Source organism: Mixophyes fleayi, chromosome 3 (assembly GCF_038048845.1).
Source record: "Mixophyes fleayi isolate aMixFle1 chromosome 3, aMixFle1.hap1, whole genome shotgun sequence".
NCBI classification, from domain to species: domain Eukaryota; kingdom Metazoa; phylum Chordata; class Amphibia; order Anura; family Limnodynastidae; genus Mixophyes; species Mixophyes fleayi.
The window spans coordinates 112551138-112572789 of record NC_134404.1 but is presented as its reverse complement, the minus strand read 5'-3'; the positions used below and the strand labels follow the sequence as shown (position 1 = coordinate 112572789).

The following is a 21652-nucleotide window of genomic DNA, read 5'->3' as shown; positions in this document are numbered from 1 at the left end:
AGAAAAAAAAATAAAAAATTATTTTCTATAAAAATATATGCAAGGATTGATAATAAATTCAGTAATACAGTTAATACTATAGGTTAAATTCACTTCACAAAAAGATGTTTGAAACAAATATACTATAAAGTCAATAAGCAAAACTGCAAACTACCAGCAAAGCTACTTCTGTTTCAAAGTTAAAAGCACCTGTTTGTTTCCTTTGCTTAACCTTCTTTACCAGCAGTTTCCAAACACAGGGCAATGGGGTACACAGACTTCATAGCATCTTGCATGTCATCCAGCAAACATTATTCAAATGTAAGGTGGACTATTCTGAAAACAGATGCAAAGGTTCATTTAACCAAAAGCAACAATTTAGTATGTATATTTTTTGGCGCAGTTTAAAAAATGAAAGCCAACATCTGTTTAAGTGCTATTGGTTACAGCAACTTTAATTACTTATTTTTTAAATACGATTTTTATAAAGTCATCCAAGCTATTTTTTCTAGAACATTGCATAAATCAGCAAATGTGTTTGTTTTGGAATCATCCAGGTGAACCTTTGAAATGTTAATATTTAGATTTCCAACATTATCCTTCACATACATATACTAGAGATATCAAAATTAGCATTTTCTATGGTAGATATGTATTAGCAAAATGTTCTGTGTACTCACCTGGGTACAGCAGCTTTTCTCCTGTTTTTTTCAATTATTAAGCAAGCTTTGCTCCATCAGCTGCTTAAACAGCGGACATGTTTCACTGGGCATTCTAAAGTGAGAGCAAAATGTAACAGTAAATAAAGGTCAACATTTTTACAGATTATGCATTTTTGCGTCACCTAATTCACTATAGTCGTCAACTATTTGCAGAAGGACTTTAGGATAACAAACTATAAAACACATTAACAAAATCATGAAATTTGGAAAAGAAGCATGGACATAGATATTACATAGCTGAATTTTTCTGTTTGGATTTTTACCCAACAAATTAAATTCAAATTAAAAATAACAGCAAATATCACAAAAAATTACAAGACTAAAGGCAGACTGTACTTCACTATTAAGTAACAAGTTATAGCACTTTATTTTTTGACATACAGAAAAAAAGTAAGCATCAAAATCAATAAAGAAAGCACTTTATATTTTTTTTGTCACTTAAAGTGAGTCACTGACAAATTCGCTTTAAAACGTGATTAAATATACTCTGACACAGAGAAAACTCAAACACCTTGGTAAACAATACTGCTATTTCAGTTATACTGTAAACAAGTCAGCTCCCAGTTTCCTCTCTCACAGGAAATAACAGGCAAAGAAAAGTATTCTACCTACAATATATATCATGAGAGGCCAATAATCAGGAAAAAAAACATTGAAACGTTCCATCAAAAATCAGATGCAGAAAATGAAAAATGATATTTAGGTACAAAAAGTTCTAGGTTTATCAAGTTGAAAACCCTTATAGTCCGTTAATCCATATTCAGATATATACAAAAAGAAAAGTCCTATTTCCCACATCCTATAAAGCTTTAAAACAATTATTCAGTAACTGCAATGGCTAAATGAAGTGCTTCAACATCATTTACATATATTCCAATCATTACCGAGAGCACATTTTACATAACATTAGAGTTGTTGAGTTAAACGCAACTGAATTGTCAATAAGGATGGAAACATGACAAACACAAAAGCATGATACCAAATGGCTGTCAACATATAAGTGGCATCAACTATCATCATCACCATTTATTTATATAGCACCACTAATTCCGCAGCGCTGTACAGAGAACTCATTAACATCAGTCCCTGCCCCATTGGAGCTTACAGTCTAAATTCCCCAACACACACATACATACAGAGACAGACAGACAGACTAGGGTCAATTTTGATAGCAGCCAATTAACCTACTAGTATGTTTCTGGAGTGTGGGAGGAAACCGGAGCACCTGGAGGAAACCCACACATACACAGGGAGAACATACAAACTCCACACAGATAAGGCCATGGTTGGGAATTGAACTCATGACCCCAGCGATGTGAGGCAGAAGTGCTAACCACTTAGCCACCGTGCTGCCCACACTACAGATGCCTGAATCTCAAGACAGCATAAATGGAAACATGTAGTAATATCACTGCAAACTGGTCAGTTCCACCAGCATATGAATCCTTGCCAAACTAGCTTAACAAAGAGGATACACAGAGGGTGGAAACATTGTACTGAGTTCATGGATAAGTGACACATGACAGCAGATTTAGACACAGATAAGGCCTCATTCTCACAGATCAGGCTTAACCTATTGCTGTGGAACTACAAGTCGCAAAATGCCAACCCACATCCACCTGGCAGGGCATGATGGGACCTGTAGCTTCACATCAGCTGGAGATCCACAGGTTGTCCATCTGTATATAATCACATTAACCAAACTACATATAACCGGCACAGGGCAAGTGTAAAGCGCTACAGAATATGTTGGCGCTATATAAATAAATGATGATGATGATGAAGTGACAGATGATGATGATGATATGACCACAGCAGTCACTATATACACTTTGACAGTCAGTGACTACCCCCACACTAGCCGGTGAAGGAGTACGGCTTAGCCCCAGACACACTAGTTCAGGGTAACGCCTGGAGGATACCGGGACCGAGTCATAGGACTTATATACACACAGATAACCAGGCCCTGGTCTCCTGTACCCTCATCTGCCCCAGGTCTCTCTCCTACCGCTCAGCCTCCACTCCAGTCACCTCCACAGCCGTTACCGAGCTCTGTCCATCCCCATCCTCCCCCGGCTGGGGGAAGGGAGGGCTTCCGGGGCCGGCGGGGAAGGTCAGCCTCTCGCTCTATACCGCTGCCGAGTCCCCACTCTGTAAACTCGGCTCGTTCTGTTATTCTTTTCCTCCTCCTCAGCAGCCCAGTTTCCGCTGCCACTTCCGGCATCCGGGAACGTCACCGCCGCCTCCTCCTCGGATTCCCTCGCTGGTTTCTTCTTCTTCTTTTTTTTCTTCTTGCTGCTTTATTTAAAAATAACATTACGGCCAATAAACATTAACTTATCTTGATAAGAGATTTTACCACAGTTGTGGGTTACTATGTCATAGCAAATCAACATTATTGTCTTGAAGAAAGGACTTTATACTTTAATACATTTAAAGAATATTAATTTGGATCCTGTCATTTTTAAATATATAAAAATTCTGAACTAAGGGACTTGAATGTAAGGACATTGTAAAAGCCATGCCATACTCTTTTTGTGAAGGTCAAGTGAGGTAACACCAACCTGTCCTTGTAATTTAGGTTCATCACAAGACTAAACTATGGGAAAATAGTGTGGGTCTGGTATAGAGCTGCACATAAATTTATTTGTGAAACATGAAAAAGCTTATTGGCAAAAATGTGATGCACTGTGTATGCGCACAAATTGTGTCTGTATTTAGAATTGCATGTATTTTCCACTTGTGGTGACCTGCTTGGAGAAGAAGCTAAGGGGCATTAATAGAAAATACAGTGTAGTAAGTGTGTGCAGAAGCAGATTGGGCCTTTTATGAGAAACATTACAAGTTTTGGGGTTGATAATGATGTTGATAATGATATTGATTATCACACCTTTGTTCTATATGCTAGAGTTAAGGTTGCACATCTCTTAATACGTTGTGAAAATACAGACATGGAAACGCATCTTTGCTCATACCAAATTGGGTATCATTATCTTCAACTCTAAATCAGGGCTTGTGAATCAAAGTTTTCTAGTTGTAAAAAATAGACTATCCAGGAAAAACATTTTCCTTTCCCATGGAAGAGGACACCAATTTGCCAACCTACCTCCCCTTTTGGATGGAAAACATTGTCACCAAAAGCAATACATTTCCCCTCCCCACTAATCTCTCTCCCTCCCGATGTTCAGCCTTTGGCTCAGTCTTCATACCTGTGGCCAAAACCTCTAGCATTATGCTGATGAAACATTCAACACTTTGAGAAGCAATAGCGATTGAGCTAGGAATGCATTAAGTTGCACATACATATTAAACCTTTATAGATAAAGCTTACCTTCTCTCCTCTTATATGTGAGCCTGTTGTATTTGGTTCTTCTTCTGATATTAACTGTGAGCTCTGAGAATGTTCTGTTGTTTTCTGAAGTGTTGGAAATGTTTCATGAGCTAGATTCTGCATATTTGAACCAGGTTATTACATGCTGACTTACTCCCTTTCCCTTCCACTTCTCAGTATAATTAATTGAGATGGTCACAATTGCACTCTAGCGGGTGAGTTGGTTTTAAGAGAGCGCTCTTCCTCAATTTATCATCTGGATTTATTCTAATTATGTTATCTCATTTAAGCTAATGTCCTAGATGCCATAACTAAGATCAACCAAGGAAGTCTTACAGAAGAGAGTACTCTACACGGATGCAAAGTGTGCAGAGAATGTAAAGATCCACAGTCCTTCCACTCAGATTTCAGCACTTTTCGATTGGATAAAGACATCATTTGTTGAATCCATGAAAGTAGGTGTTTCCAGAGTCAAAGAGTAGGTAATTATATCAGTCCAGCATCTGTCAGACTGGCTTCCTATATCTACTCTACTGACAACATCACAATCACGATCCAGAACACCGAATCTATATAAATCGTCTTGGATCTTTCCGAAGCAAAAGTGGATGGAAATCACAACCTTTTAACCAGCCTTCTTCCACCTTTAAGTTGAACTGCCTGAAACCTTGTCCCAGCAGGCAGGATATATTAACCTGGACAAATAAAAATTGACTTCTTTTGAAGAAGACAGGATGGTCAAAGAATTTGCCAGCTAGGATTTTCTTAGTGCACAAGAGAATGAAAATGTAATGTTAGATGAATGGGACCAAACTGAGAACTTTTTTTTTTGTCACCAAAAGAAATAATGTATCCATTAGAAGAGGATGAGACTGTCCACCAAGATAAGGTTTTTTTTTCCAAGGACCATTTATTTACAACTATCTTCCTTGGTTATACCTTACAGCCTGGATACTGATAATGACAAGTATTGGAAGGAGAACTTTCAGGGAATATAAATGTTGCAGGGCAGTTGATATATACTGTATGGTACACAAGTAACTAAATATAGCACTTTTATGAAGGTACCTTATGATTTGTAGATCTTTTATCAAGTACAAAAAGTGCATCTCACAAAGAAAGTTCACTTTAAAGCTACTGCTTGGCAAAACCATACAAGCAATTCAGAATTGTTAAGATAATTTTGCAAATGGGTGAAAATCTTATATTACTGTTTGTGCTTCAGTCTTAATTTTACCTCATCAACGATGAGCGATACTCTGAAGTGAGGCCACAGGTCTTGACTGTGGTATAAGCTGAACGGGTAATACTATGAAGCGATGAACTGTGCAGAGCAGAAGCACTGAGATCCACACAGGTGTTATAACTCTGGAACAGGACCAATGATGGGTGAAGCTGCAGCTGAAGAATGAATGGCCTAACTTGCAAAGACCGGAGCAGGGTAAGCATGAGCATGGACAGGAGTCAGAGAAGATGCTTCCTATCAGGTATGGAGACCTGATGAAGAAAAGAGGAGGACCCTTAGAAAGGGAACTGGCTGATGATCCTATCACCGCGAAGCAGAGGTTTTAAAAGGTTCCCGAGTTGCGCATATACAGAATACTTGGCAGATGGCGTTCGAGGATAGAGGAATGCCAGGCTGTACAACAGATAGGAGTAACAATGGGAAACCCATGTACACAAGGATTAGAATGGGACCAAATCGGTAAAATGCGTGATAGTCTGGAATTGGCAAGAGACATAGCACTTACAAGTATACCTCACGCTCCTGTCCTCCTTTGACCAACTGCAGTTCACTAGCTGTTACAATTAGTACAGAATGCTCTTCAGATATGGTGGCACAACATCTCCACCTGTCCACACAGCTTTTCTCCTCACAGACTTATTTGACTGTTTGGTCTTACTTTTGCTGGTATAAGTGGCAGTGATTCTAGCTGGATTATCAATCAGGCCAAGTCTTTCCTTGTTCTATAAATAGTCATGATTCTGGACCTTCTTTTCACATTAATCAATGGGTGTTCCTTCCTGGGGACAAGGCTCAAATAAATCAGGGATTCATTTCTTCTCTCCTGGCCAATAAACAATTGCATGAGGTTGGCGGGCACAATGGTCTCCATGCTGGAGTACACTACGAATGCTCATTTTGGTAAGCACTCCTCTCCAAATGCTCTTATGCAGTCATGGAACAAATCCCTCAGGCATTTATCAAAATCCATTTGTTCCCTAGGATAAATGCTTTCCTCTGGTGGTAGATGGAATTGACTCATTTGACAGTGGGTGACCCATGTGGGATTCTGGAGTGGTAGATGATCACTACCAATACCACACTCCATGGTCATGGCCCTCACAGGAAACAGGTCTCCAGCTGTTGGATCTGGGTGAGTGCTCATCATTCCCAGAGGTCTTTTGGGATCTTGTGGAGGTCTGGGCACTGAAGGAGATAGATGTACCGGATAGATGTCCCATCTGAATCATAAATTGTCTGAATATTGTGCTACGTCTCAGGATCCAAGCATATGTTTCACAAAGGTGCTTCAGTTCTCTGACAGTTCCAGTTTATATCGTTCCTACTAATGCACTTGATTCCTTCGGTAAGTCAGTCTGGAGAGGGTTCCATGCCATTCATTGTGCCTGTCCAATAGGGACTTGATACTTCAATGTGGTTGATTAATCTGTCAGACGACCTCAGGATTTCCATTCTAAATGTATCTATTTTCTTTAGTACTCTTTTTCATCTGGGTCTATCAAGTCTGGCTTTAACAATGTGGCATCTTAGATTTGTTTTGCTGAATCGGTCACTGAGGCTACAGTGTGCTATGGGCACAGAAGCCTTCTCCTCACAGATACATTAGAGGGTTTCAACATCTAACATTTGCTGGTATGAGGGACAGTGATTCCAACTGGATCACTTTAGACTCTCTTTTTGTCTTGTTTATGATCTTTAGTTTATGGCCCTTATGCTTGGTTGCAAAGAAAGAGGAATCAGCAGCAGAAAGTAAGAATAATGACACTGTATAAGTCACTGGTACTCCCTCATCTAGAACATTGTGTTCAATTCTGGAGGCCATATCTCCGGAAAGATATAAATACATTTGAGACTGTACAAAGAATGGCAACTAAAATGGTGCATGACCTACAGCACAAAACTTATCAGGAAAGACTTAAAGACCTTAATATGTATAGTTTGGAGCACAGACGTGAAAGGGGGGTGATAGAAACTGTCAAATATATCATGGGTTTTAAGGTACAGGAAGGAAATGGTCTTTAATGGAAGATAAATATTAGAGCTTGAGGACATGCACTGAAATTGGAGGAAATTTCAGAGAAAAATTGAGGAAAAAGTACTTCACAGAAAGGGTAGTGGATAAGTGGAGTAGCCTCCCATCATGTGGTTGAAGTTAATACAGTAGAGCAACCTAAACATCCTTGGGATAGGCATAAAGATAGCCTTACAAAGAATAAAGGATCAAATAGGTTTTGAGGTTACCATAGGTTAAAATTTGGGCAGACTAGTTGGGCCAAGCGGTTCTTATCTGCCATCAAATTCTATGTTTCTATGTTTAGTGCCTTCAAGTTTATCTGCCACGATTCCCTGCCAGTTTGTGTTGATTCTTGAAATTAATGTTGTTTTGAAAGGGGCATGTCATGTACATCCTGCTGTCATGCTTGTCTTGGGACTCTGCTCCTATGCTGCAGGAATAAAAGAAGGCTACCTCTTGGTTTGGTTCATTTTTTGTTTTTGATCTTGAAGACCTTTTTTACTTACAGTGCTTTTAACAATACAGGACTCCCTCTCTAATTAATCCCCTTGTGTTGAGTGTAAGGCAATCCTCGGGGGCAGTACCTTCTGTTTCAGATAATATCTGGTTTTCATATCAACCAGGAATTGGTCTTACCACCTCTATGGCTCCATCCACAATAAGCAAAGACAGAGGCATTATATTTCCTAGATGATGTGTGATGTCTGCAACTATATATTTAGAGAAGGCATGAGTTATTTTTAATGGACTTTAAGAAGGGATTGGCTCCTTCCTGTTCTGCCGCTCCCTCACTGGATCAAACTGCTATTCGCCATGCTGGAAGAATTTGTGCTTACTGGCCTAACAGCTAATTTGACTTGGATAGGTTGCCTTAGTTGATTTGTATGTCACAGATTTAGTGGATGTGATGGAAAGGTTTAACGGGACTGTCATGCAAGCCCCCCTGTCTTGTTGATCACATACATAAAATGATCCCTGTTAAGGAATACAAAGAGATGTGTCTATTTCCAGCAAATAACTGGTTTTAACTAGTCTGAGGGTGGAGAAAGGGGGGGGGGGAAGTGGATTCAGAGTTTATCATGAAGCTAGCATCCAAATAGTCTCAGCGGTAACTTCGGAGCTTAGCTGGAGTTTTCAGACACGCAGTCAGTACTTTTAACTCTCTGGTCTACCCAGTTAAAAAAAAGATAAATCCTATCATTTCACAATCTATTGTATGGGATTAAACAGGGTAGCACCACCATTCAGCTGTTCCACTGTTCCACATATATGGTAGAAAAGATTACTAAAACAGCCGGACAGTGGCAATACTTTCTTTTCCATTCCTATAGCACCTGAGAGTCAAGATCAATTTACTTTCACTTAGGATGGACAGCAATATACTTTGACAGTAGTTCTGCATGGCTAATTACAGTCACCCACCAATTGTAAAGGTTTGGTGGCAAGAGAGCTACAAATGCTGAAAGTCTTGACTGTGCTCTGTACCATTATATTGATGATATTATGATTTCAGGAGCAACAGAGGAATAAGATATTCACCATTGGAGAAACAATTGTTAGCTGGTTACAGAGCCTTCCACATGTTAAAGCAACTACAAAGCAGCAACTGGTGACTGTCAGAACAGACTTACCAATTACCAGATAGGTTCAACATGAAGGCTTAGGTGCATGTACTGCAGTAGCTCAGAAACAAACACTAGAAATGGAAGTGGTATTTGTGTGAAAGGGGTGGCTTGTCATCTCAAGAGCCTGCTGACATCAGTACACAGCTAGCTGGTTTGGTCAACTTTCAACAAGATGAACAACCCCCTCTCCAGATAGGCGGCAGCCTAGTGACAAAGGGTAAACCATGGGCACAACTGTCAACTGAAGAGCCTGGTTCACCGATGGCTCAGCACAACTAATATTTATGGATGAGTATGGACAGCCACTGCCTACCAACCAGTAACAGAAACCATAATTCATGAAACAGGTGATGGTGGGTCATGTCAATATGCAGAATTACAGGCTGTGAACATGGTCCTTCATGAAACAGAGGGAGATGTCATTATATATACAGACAGCTGGGCAGTGTATAAAGGACTTTTAACATGGATGCCTACATGGAAAAAAGATCACTGACAAGTACATGGAAAAGAAATAAGGTGAGGTCTTGCAATATGGGAGCCTATCTGGAGTGCAACCAACATTGTATGTCAATTGGACATGCAAATGCACACACTAATTTTGGTCATAACAATGTAGCAGATAAACTAGCAAGTCAGTGTATTTTCCATTGACAGAGGCAGAAGAAGATGAAGAACTGAAAAGATTCGGAGAGTGGTCCCATATCCAGTCAGGACACAGAGACACACCTGCTGGACAGGGACTTTGTTACCAAGTGTCAAATACAGAAAACAATTGATGGGTGATGTAGGCTCTATATATTGAGAAAAAAAACTACTGGACAAGTGTGGCAAAATGATTTTATAGGACCACTACCTACAGGAATAGGTGGTCTCAAATATTGTGGTGGAGTTGACTTAAGCATCAGAGAAAAGCATTTAATGGTAGATATTTGTTTACCTGACTTGATAGTGTGGAGTTCTGTCCTGTTAGGTAATAAAGTAGTAGGGGATGAACTGATCTTAGCAGGTCCTATAGGGTACTTTCTTGACTGGTCATCTGATAATACAATATTGCCATCTTGCAGTAGTGTATCCTGCGAAAGGTATACATGAAAGTCTGTCCTGTTGTACTCTGTGATGGTGGTCCAAGCTAGGAATTTGCCAACCAGCTTACTATATTAAATGTAAGAGAAAGATCAATGTTCTCATTAGCCCTCTGGTCCTAAATTCAAAATGTTAGAACTAAATGTATATGTCACACTTTTTTTTTTTTAAATCCAGTATTTGTATTGAAAATTTTTAAGATATAAACATACTAAACAACAAAAAGAAAAGAAAAACAATCGCATACATATCGGAATTAAATGACGGAATTTACAAGATTACATTAAAGCATAATAATAATAAATGTGCTATATTCATTCAGGATCATATATCGTAAATGCTTATACATAAGTATGTTACACATGCAGGGTTTATTACATGGACTCAGATACTTATTATAAGAACTGCGGTAGCCATACATTTAAGTAGATAGAGCATCTGTACTAGATGACATAGGATAGAATGGAGACTCTAACCATCTGTACCATATATTCTCAAATATGTCACGCTTTTACACAGAGAATATCACTGACTGGTATTAGCGCTACTAACCTGAGAGGCGCGGAGTCTAACACACCACCGGTGTTCACCAGGGACCCCCGCAAGGAGGTTTGGGCTTTGCTGCGTGCGATGTGCAGGTCGCGGTTCTCCCAGGAAGTCACCAGTGCAGCGATTAGAGGGTAGTCAGACATGCCGAGTCGAAACCAAGGAAGCGAGGTACCACGGAGAGTAGGCGAGTAGTCAGGGACGGTCCAAAGGTCAATACCAGTACGGGCAGCGAAGTACAAAGGAAATCCGGAAGAGAGGTCAAACAAGCCAAGGAGTCTTTACGCAGGAGGTCAGGAACAGGAATGCAACTAAATGCTGGAGCAGGGTAAAACCAATACTCTGGCACTAGACCAGTGTCAGAGGCTGCCTTATATACCCTAATGTGCCTCCTGATTGGGTTAGGGAGATTTAGGCGGTTTAGACATGCTGGCTGCAGACAGGTGAGTAGAGATAGAGTTCTGCTGCTAGGCAACAGGACGTGGATTACGGAGAGAAGGTGTCCGTCTTTGGCGCCTGTGGAGAGCGCGGAGACGGCACCTGACAGTATAATTTCCACACAGATGAATTAGACAGATACTAACACAGAACAATGAATAGCTTCTAGCATTTGTAAAGTATAGAATAAGAAATTCAATGAAAAACTTAAAGTGATTGTGAGCTAGATGAGTCTAATATTTTCACCACAATCTTGAGACAATAACCTAATCTGCTGAGTCAGACCCTAAAACTTTCAAGTTTGATTATCATGTTTTGGCTCAGTGCATCTAGGGTGTAACCGATAGCTCGCTTCTAACATTGGGTTATAGCGGCGGTTCCTAAAGTGTGCGCCGCGGCTCCCAGAGGTGCCGCAGCGCTGTCACTGGGGTGCCGTGGGCCAGGCAAAAAAAAAAGAAAGAAAACAGAAACTTACCAATCAGCGCGGCGCCGGGACCCAGCAGCCTCCTCTCTCCCGCAGCTGTCACTGACGTCATTCAGTGACAGCTGCGGAAGAGGAGGCTGCTGGGTCGTGGCGCCGCGCAGATTGGTAAGTTTCTGACTTCTTTCTTTTTTTTTGCATGGCACCTGGCGCGGGGCAGAGGAGGACAGAGGCCAGAGGAGGAGGGGGGCAGACCAGGAGGACAGATGGCAGAGGAGGAGGACAGAGCAGAGGAGGAGGGGGACAGAGGGCAGAGGAGGAGGGGGACAGATGGCAGAGGGGGAGGGGGACAGAGCAGAGGAGGGGGACACAGGAGGGGGACAGAGGGCAGAGGAGGAGGACAGAGAGCAGACCAAGGGCAGAGGAGGAGGGGGACAGAGGTCAGAGGAGGAGGGGACAGAGGGCAGACCAGGAGGACATATGGCAGAGGAGGAGGACAGATGGCAGACCAGGAAGACAGAGGGCAGACCAGGAGGACAGAGAGCAGACCAGGAGGACAGAGGGCAGAGGAGGGGGACAGAGGAGGGGGACAGAGGGCAGAGGAGGAGGACAGAGAGCAGACCGAGGGCAGAGGAGGAGGGGGACAGAGGGCAGAGGAGGAGGGGGACAGAGGGCAGACCAGGAGGACAGATGGCAGAGGAGGAGGACAGAGCAGAGGAGGAGGACAGATAGCAGACCAGGAGGACAGAGGGCAGAGGAGGGGGACAGAGGGCAGAGGAGGAGGACAGAGGGCAGACCAGGAGGACAGAGAAGGGGGACAGAGGGCAGAGGAGGAGGGGGACAGAGGGCAGAGGAGGAGGGGGGCAGAGTAGGAGGGGAACAGAGGGCAGAGGAGGAGGGGGACAGATGGCAGAGGGGGACAGAGGGCAGAGGAGGAGGACAGAGAGCAGAGGAGGAGGACAGAGGGCAGACCAGGAGGACAGAGGAGGAGGGGGACAGAGGACAGAGGAGGAGGGGGACAGAGGGCAGAGGAGGAGGGGGACAGAGGGCAGAGGAGGAGGACAGAGAGCAGAGGAGGAGGACAGATGGCAGACCAGGAGGACAGAGGGCAGAGGAGGGGGGCAGAGAGCAGAGGAGGGGGCAGAGGGCAGAGGAGGGGGGCAGAGAGCAGAGGAGGGGGGCAGAGGAGGGGGACATATGGCAGAGGAGGGGGAGAGATGGCAGAGGAGGGAGCCAGCGTGACAGTGGGCAGAGGGGGCAACATGAGAGAGGGCAGTGTGCCTGGATGCAGAGGGGGCAGTGTGCCTGGTTGCAGAGGGGTCAGTGTGCCTGGTTGCAGAGGGGGCAGTGTGCCTGGATCCAGAGGGGGCAGTATGCCTGGATGCAGAGGGGCATTTTTGCATACAATTAAATAAGTATTTCTGTCGTGACCTAAATACTTATTACAACTTTTTGACCCAACTACCTCTAAAACAGGACTGTTCAGTAATTATTTTGGAGGGGTGCCTTGAAAAATTTGGGAGACTCTAAGGGTGCCGCGAACTGCAAAAGTTTGGGAACCACTGGGTTATAGGGTTTGGCCAACTGAGAGAAAAAGCACCATCAATGTGCACTGAGTACTATAAGTCCCATCTTCATATACCACTTGTTGTTTACTCTACTTCTACTACCGCTGTGATCTAACCGGATCAATGGGAAACTCAGCTTTAAAGTTGGGTGCTCCACTTACTACTGCAGAAAATAGAGTAACACCCATTCAGTTATTGGTACTCTCAACTATTTGTGCAGACCAAGGGCAGCAGAATTGTAGGGTCAACAGACTGCCCCTATTAAGGCAATACTAGTTGAAATAATAAAACCCCTAGAGCCACTTCACATGGTCTTCATCTATAGCAGCACCCTTTCCAAGGAACACAATATGTTCCAGAGTATTCGGTTGCTCCAAGGTCTTTTTGTTATGGGCTTTTTGAGTTGAGATTTTGCTAATAGTGTGGACAGGAAATGGATGGAGGTAGGTAGTGACTAAAAGGCAAGGGCAAGATCCAATAAGCAGACTGAGTACAAGGTGGTCCAAGATCAATAACAAGTCCAGTAATCAGGCCAAGGGCCAGGGCTTTTCCACCAGGGAACAACTCAGGAGACCCTTTCACCTGACACAAGCAGCATGTTGGACACACACAGACATACTTTTTATAAAAGCCACCCCAGCACATTTCTTACAGGGCATGGGAGGTAGGTACTGGTGGGTAGGGACAGGATAAGAAGTTGGTGGCAGCCACAAACAAATAGGCATGTAACAATGCAACGGAGCAAACAACTGCAATACAATGAAACAGTATAGGCTGTCAATTAGGATACTTGAAGAGTAGCATTAGTTAACACTGTGGCAATTGAATAGTGTAGGTTCACTCACATACACAACTCATCACACTAACACATGCTCCCAGAATCACAGCACACTCCTATTTCTAACTAAGCAAACCATTAACACTATAACAGTATTGTTAATGTTGGGTACCATTGGTGCACATTAGTTGTTAACCTGGGTTACTTAGTCTTGCAATGTATAAATGCAGCCGTGTAAAATATCTAACTAAGGCGGCCCAGATGATGGATGTGTTAATAACTATTGATAAGTTGGCAAGGCCAGTGAAGACAGTCTCTAGTAACTCTTTGTGCAGTGCAGTCTCTAGTAAGTATTTCTTGGGTATCAATCTATAAAGCTCCTTACTTGAAGTAGATGTCAGGTGTGTGTACAGGTTTCTGTATGTCTCTATTTTTACAGATATAACACCTGAAACTGTATTACACAAAGGATCAAACTTATCTGTCAGTGACCATTTCAGCAAAGGTGCAAGGGAGAAGGAGACCACAGCAACAGACTTGATCTTGACTGTAAACAAAAGGAAATTGTTGTCCAGTGCTCACAAACAAACAATATATAAATCACTATGTGTCAGCATATACATAAAGGATACTTTTGTGCACAATATAGCTATAATAGGATTAAGATCACCTGCATGTCATGTCTCCTATAGATGAGTCCCTTCCTAGCCATTGAAATAAATATATATTCCCGGAATCTCCATTTTCTAAAGCATGCAGCACCTGGAGGGAGTGGTCAACTTAGTCAAAGAGAAAACGCGCACTTCTTTAAATGAATGAAACGTGTACAAGTGAATAAAATCATTTGAGAAGACAGCCAAGGACAAGTGAGACCAATGTGCATGTGCAATCAAAAGAAAATTGTTGTCCAGCGCTCACAAACAAACAATATATAAATCACTATGTGTCAGCATATACATAAGGGAGAATTTTGTGCACAATATAGCTATATTTAATATATCTATCTTGATTGTAGTCTTAGCTCACAAACAATACACTGAGGTCAAAAGTCTTCCTCTCTGATGAGGAACTCGCTTTAACGCTTACTGTAGAAGGCACTTAGCAGCTTTTCCATGCTGACAGGTCAAGTTAAAAAAGTTCCCCCATTCAGAACAAGGGTACAATCTCTTCCTTCTCTGGCACCCTCTAAGTCTCCGGTATTCTTCACATAACCAACTGGGCATTTGCAGTCTTCTATGCAGACTGTACCAGGCACTCTCCTCTCATTTTCCCAGCTGGTTTTTCATTTTGGTACCTCTCTGCCTCTTGGTCCTCTTAACTCTTGTCTGCTGAGCTCCCTTACCCTCAGTCTCCTTACTGACAGGCAGTGCTTGGTTGGTCCATCCAGATTTGAGCTCTCCTTCATTCTGGGTTGTAGGCTCCACTTGCTTTTTCTGCCTCTGTCTAGCAAATTCTCTTCCCTGCAGCACTTCTCCACGTGTCAATTCCACCTGCATGGGTTCTACTCTCCTCTCTTTGCCATCCTGGTAGACCCTTTCCCCGGGCACCCCCTCTTGTGCCACTCACTACGGCTTGGAGCACTCTTCCTCTGCCTCCCTCGTGCCAGTAGGTGCTTCTCCTTTTCAATCTGGGTGCTCTTGTGAACTCCACCCCGGCCTGCTGCTCCAAGATGTGAGGGGGGCATGGCCAAGCCTCATTTTAAAATGCGGTGTAAAATTAGAACTGGGCAGTATGGAGCTGATGCTGAGTTGGAACTACATCTTTAGTGTAAAATACATATTTTTGTACTTCACATGTACACAAAAATGAGTACACATATGTCCATATACAGATTCAGATGCCTCCTACCATTGTGACTCCTTTTGTTTAGAGAGGCAGGAAAGGGGAGGCTAAGCAGAGTTATGTTCACGTAAATGCAAGTGAGTCAGACTTGATTGTAGATCCTTTAAGCTGCGTTCTGTCTGGCGATTTGAAACCGAGTGCAGATCGCCGCACATCAAGTGCAATTTTAATTGCCACCCTGCCAGATGTATTATACTGCAGTTCTGAGGTTAAAAGGTAAAATCACGTCATTTGGTGATGTGCTGTGGTTTGCAAACCACCACAAAAGTATCAAATCACTTGCAGTTTGATGAATAAGTGCCAGATTTGGAAAAAAAAATATATCGCTTCTGATTGGTTGCAGGCTAAAGACTCAAAAAGTATTTTTTTTACCTCACCAGTACTATAATAGCCCGTCTACTTCTTTATAGTTTAAGTACTATAGTAGCCCACCTACTTCCTTATAGTTTATAGCAGTTGCAGCAGTTAGAGTCAGTGTAGTGGAGAAAGCAGGAGCTTGGTGGGTGGCGTTATTGTACATATAATATATAATGTACACCATTTTCAAAAATTATTTCTATATTAAAGCACCAGGCATCATTATCAAGTTGATGATGATGAGGACTGGAGTTAAGAAACACTGATGTAAAGCATGGCTTGCATGGTGCACAACGCATCTACATAGGTGTACCCAGGTTTTTGGAGAAAGACGTGTCTGCAAAAGGTAAGTAAGAGCTTCAAATTGAGCGGCATATCTAATTTGTATACTATGGATATGGGGGATGACTATATGACATACTATGAATTGGGGGACACCACAGTGGCACACTATGAATAGGGGAGACAACTGTGGCATGCCAGGAATTGGTGGACAACTTTGGCAGACTATGAATTGGGGCGACAACTATGTGGCATACTATTGTTAAGAGCGTTTTGTCGCTATCCAATAACGATTGTCGAATCTCGATTTGTGTTTCCAACGCACAAATATTTATTCTCAAAAAGTAGCAGAATAATTCAAGCAAAATAATAATAAGTACAGCCGTTACTTATCGCAGGCGCTCTGGATCCAGTGAACGGTCATTCAGTCCTGAAGTCTGTGGTCTAGGTGACTGAACACTAGATGAGGAGCTGCTGCTTATATGCAAACAGAAATACAGTAAAACAATGCAAAGGTGTGGCTTGCTTCTATTGGTCCAGGTTTCAGGAGGGTCCAGGGGGTTGCAGATCATAGACTAGTTTAAGCTCAGGAATCCAAAGGAGGGGGTCATCTCTCCAGGGGATGGGTACTGAACTTCCCGCCAAGATTTCTAATCATAATAGTCCATAATTCCTTAACATTAATAACTTGCGTATGCACTCTGCGATCCCTTCGCAGAGTGAACCGGACAGTCGCAAATCTGAAGGGGATTAGTATGATACCACACATGACAGGATTCCTTCAACGTGTACCATATGTTTTACTGATATGCATATAACTTATAATATTACACATAAACTCTACTATATTTCGACATAAATAACTATGTGCTGCAACTACCATTAATGTATACTATTTTACAAATGTGAGTGTTTGTGCGAATGCATGTAAAAGCGTAAATACTGTTTGTGCCACTTGTTGCGGCCGCGTACGCCCTTTCACGCCGTAGCGTGCCATACGCATCTTTTCAAACAAAGACAACCAAGTTTGCTCGATTTTAATTGAAATGACTTTATCCAATTTGCTGACTTCGACACTATGAAAAGGGGGAACACTGTATGGCATACTATGAAAAAGGGGACAACTGCAGCATACTATGAATTGGGGGGATAACTATGTGTCATACTATAAATTGGGGGCACAACTATGTGTCATGATATGGGAGCACAACTATGTTTTATGATATGGGAGTACAGCTATGTGTCATGCTATGATTTGGGGGCACAACTAAGTGTCATGATATGATTTGGGGGTACAACTATGAGGCATGATATGAAGTTGGGGCTCAATACAAAGTCGGGCACTACTGTGTGGCATAACATGAATGTCTGTGCCATTACTATTAATATGATATTAGCATCATAAAATAAGACATAATAAATGTGTGTATATATATATAAAACATGATGCAAATAAACTGTTATGAATATTCTTTGGTTATTATAGCACCAAAAGAGATATACTGTAGAGCAGGCAACCTTTTTCTATCAGTGTGCCGGCTAAAATTCAAGTCAAGCCCAGGAGCGCCAGTTGTATGTTTGTGTGTGTGTGTGTGTGTGTGTGTGTGTTTTTTTTGTTTTTTTTATCAACAAATTTTTTTGTATGACCTCGCATCATTTAATGACTGAGCAGGGAATTGAGGGATTGGGAAGAGAATGTTTTGACTACACAGGCAGGGCCGGTGCAAGCTCTCTAGGTGCCATAGGCAAAGTTTAAACCCAAACTCCCCCCCCATACCCTCCTGCGAGGTCTCACATACAATTTTTTCTTGTAAATGAATGAATAGGAATTCTACATTTATTATTAGTGTAGCGGCCTTACCTGGTTTCGTTCAGATCACCTGCCAGTTACGCCCCTTCCTCAGCAACAATCTGTCCACACCGCTTGAGTCTAGTGGAGAAAGCACAACAATTACTGAAGTGCAATAATCTGTAGGGGAAGGAAGGTGATGGGCAGAAGTAGAGACACAGCACTCTACTCCAATACACCTCGATTTCCTCTGGGCCTGGGCGTGAGGCTACTGATATTTGAGGCAGGGAAGTATGCCTCCCGAATATCTTACTCACCGATGTACCGGTGAGGGCCCCACCAAGAGAAAGGCGAAACCACACAATGACACTCACCGCAATACATAACAATAACAATACACCAACAACATGTTGTTCCTAAAGAAATCTTTACATCTGCCCAGAAACTCTAAATCTAATGGGTATATTTACTAAACTGCGGGTGTGAAAATTGGAGATGTTGCCTATAGCAACCAATCAGATTCTAGCTGTCATTTTGTAGAATGTACTAAATAAATGTTAGCTAGAATCTGATTGGTTGCTATAGGCAACATCTCCACACTCCAAAAACATACTGGTAGGTTAATTGGCTGCAGCAAATTGACCCTAGTCTGTGTGTCTGTCTGTGTGTATGTGTGTTAGGAAATTTAGACTGTAAGCCCCAAAGGGGGAGGGACTGATGTGAGTGAGTTCTCTGTACAGCACTGCGGAATTAGTGGCGCTATATAAATAAATGATGATGATGATGATAATGATGATGTTGGGCTCCTCTTTCTCTACTGAAGAACTAATATTTTTTTCTAACCCATGAACTAAAATCTTTTAAAGAAAGCAGTACACTGAAATAAAATTGTGCTGTGTAGATATTTCTAGATGATAATTTTGTAAAGAAAAAATGTTGCTAAAATATAAGACTAACATAAAAATATTGGTGACAAAAAACTACATTTTTTGACACAGTATATTTCTAAACCAAGACAACTATTGACCTGATATACAGTTGGATGTATAAAAATCTGCTTTTGTCTGCACAAGCACAAAAAATTGCTAGTAAGTTAGTGGTTTTATTTCCTATTTTATTTCTGAAACTTATTTGTGCAACATATTTTGTATGTCTAGTTATTAATTGTTTTGTAATTAAGCCTTGGAAACATTTTTGGATTAAATACATTTAATCTAGCATATTTTACGTGATTCTTTGTGAATTTACGAAGCCAAGTGAGGCTCATGCTACATGTGTATGTGATTTAAGTGTGTAATATTAATAAGTGGTTTTGGTGAATGCAAGTAAATCCTTCGTGGTGGCAGAAAAGGTGTATTCATTGGTAAGTGAAGAAGGTAACTCTAGTCACAGCCAACTGTTTCAGATTGCTGTATCTGAGACAGGCTGGGTGTTTGTGACAGCATGATTTTGGATTTTTTGGCATTAAACTGTAGTTGCCATGTTCTTGACCATTCCTCATTTTTACCTAGATCATCAATCATTTGCTTTACCCCAAGTAGTGTATCTACTATGTTGTATATCTTTGTGTCATTTGTAAGAAGGCATACTTTTCCTTTAATAGCATTTGCAATGTCATCAATAAAGATATTAAATGCACACCATTTACTACAACTCTATCCTGCAACCAAGGTATTATCCATTCCACCATCTTAGAATCCAATCCCAAGCTTTGGAGTTTGTTTTTAACAGTCTGCAATGTGAGAGAGTGTCAAAAGTCTAACTAAAGTCTAGATAGGCTACATCTATGCCCCCCTTGATCCATTACTTTGGTCACCCAGTCAAAAAAGTCAATAAGATTTGTTTGACATGATATTCCCCCACTAATCCATGCTGCTTTGGATCCTGTAACTTGTTAGATTTGAGATATTCTACAACTCTTTCTTTTAAGAGTGTATCCATCAATTTGCCAACTACTGATGTTGGTAGTTGGTACATTCACTCTTTTTCAGTCCTCTGGAATTACTCCTGTAACTAGTGACTGGTTGAATATTAAGCTCTTTTAGTATCCTTGGATGTATCCCATCTGGCCCTATTGATTTATCCACTTTTAGTTTTGAGAGTTCTGCTAGGACAATCTCCTCTATAAATGTACTACTATCTACCGCATTTTTATAAATGTACAAGCAACTTACTACAGAAAGAGTGGGGAAGGGGGCCACAGTTAATACTTAGCAGAAATAATTATTAAGATGATGTGCTATTACATTGTATCCCTCAACAAGACTCTCACTCTCTTGAGTATATTTACTAAACTGTGGGTTTGAAAAAGTGGAGATGTTGTCCATAGCAACCAATCAAATTATAGCTGTCATTTTGTAGAATGTAATAAATAAATGACAGCTAGAATCTGATTGGTTGCTATAGGCAACATGTCCACTTTTTCAAACCTGCAGCTTAGTAAATATACCCCTCTGTCTTCAGTCTTATTATTCCTCTTTTTGTTTTTCCTCTTTTCACTTATATACCTAAAAAAAGTTTTGCTACCTTCACCTACTGACTAAGCCATTTTCTATTCAGCTTTGCCCATCTGATTACCTTTTAGCCTCCTTCTGTCAGGGGCGGATCTAGAAAAATGCTGTACCCGGGGCGATTTAGGGGGGGGGGGCGATTTAGGCCCCACCCCTTTCTAACATCTTAGGCTGCCGACAGCTGCACACTATGTGCAGGTCCGTCCAGCCGTGACAGGCAGGGACAGTGTGCTGCCCGGCTGCTCTGATTGTGTTTTAAACACAGTCAGAGCAGCCGGGCAGCACACTGTCCCTGCCTGTCACGGCTGGACGGACCTGCACATACTGTGCAGCCGTCGGCAGCAAGTGTCTGCTAGGGGGGGGCGATCGCCCCGATCGCCCCCCCCCTGGATCCGCCACTGCCTTCTGTCTGTCTAACCCCCTTCTTCTGTCTAACAAGATACACCTCTTTGCATTCATTATTCTGGGCCTGCTTATATTTCCTAAAGGCCATTTTTTTTGCTTTTACAATACTTGCTACCTCTTTTGCAGACCACAGTGGATTCCTTTTCCTTGTGCTTTTTTCTAACCCTTTGATACAAATGTCTGTTGCTTTTAGTATTGCACTTTTTAACCCTTTGATACAAATGTCAGTTGCTTTTAGTATTGCACTGTTTTATTTTTCCCCACCTCTCCTGCACTCCTTTCAAACTCCGCCACTCTGCCAAAGAATCACTTACACATTTTCCCATCTCTACAAAGTCAGCCTTCCTTAAATCTAACAGTTTTTTTGTGTGGTATGAGTCAGTCTCTGACTTTATACTAAGCCATACTGCTTGATGGTCACTGGATGCCAGGTTCTCACCCACATTTACGTCAGATATTCGGCCTCCATTTGTAAGTATCAAGTCTTATATTGTGCCTTTTGCGAGTCACCAATTGCTTGACTTATGCTCCATGCAAGATATTCAGAATATTCCGACTTCTAGTGAAACTTGCAAAAGACCCCTACCAGTTTACATCAGGTAGATTAAAGTCTCCCATGATTATTATCTCTCTATTTAATGCCATGTACTGTTTGTTGAGGTTTTGGGGTGGGTGATATAAAAGGAAGATCCATGCATTCTTTGAAATTGTGG

The 21652-nt window shown here is 41.8% G+C and overlaps 1 protein-coding gene across 1 annotated transcript in view; it reads right to left on the bottom strand.

The window, feature by feature from the left end:
- Nucleotides 1-2924, bottom strand: part of PIK3CA (phosphatidylinositol-4,5-bisphosphate 3-kinase catalytic subunit alpha) — a 58625-nt gene extending 55701 nt beyond the window's left edge. The window contains exons 1-3 of the mRNA XM_075202161.1: nt 2710-2924; nt 660-753; nt 190-315 (exon numbers count right to left, since the gene is read on the bottom strand). The gene's annotated coding sequence lies outside the window, so the exon portion shown is untranslated. The remainder of the gene's footprint in view (nt 1-189; nt 316-659; nt 754-2709) is intronic.
- Nucleotides 2925-21652: the final 18728 nt, after the last annotated feature.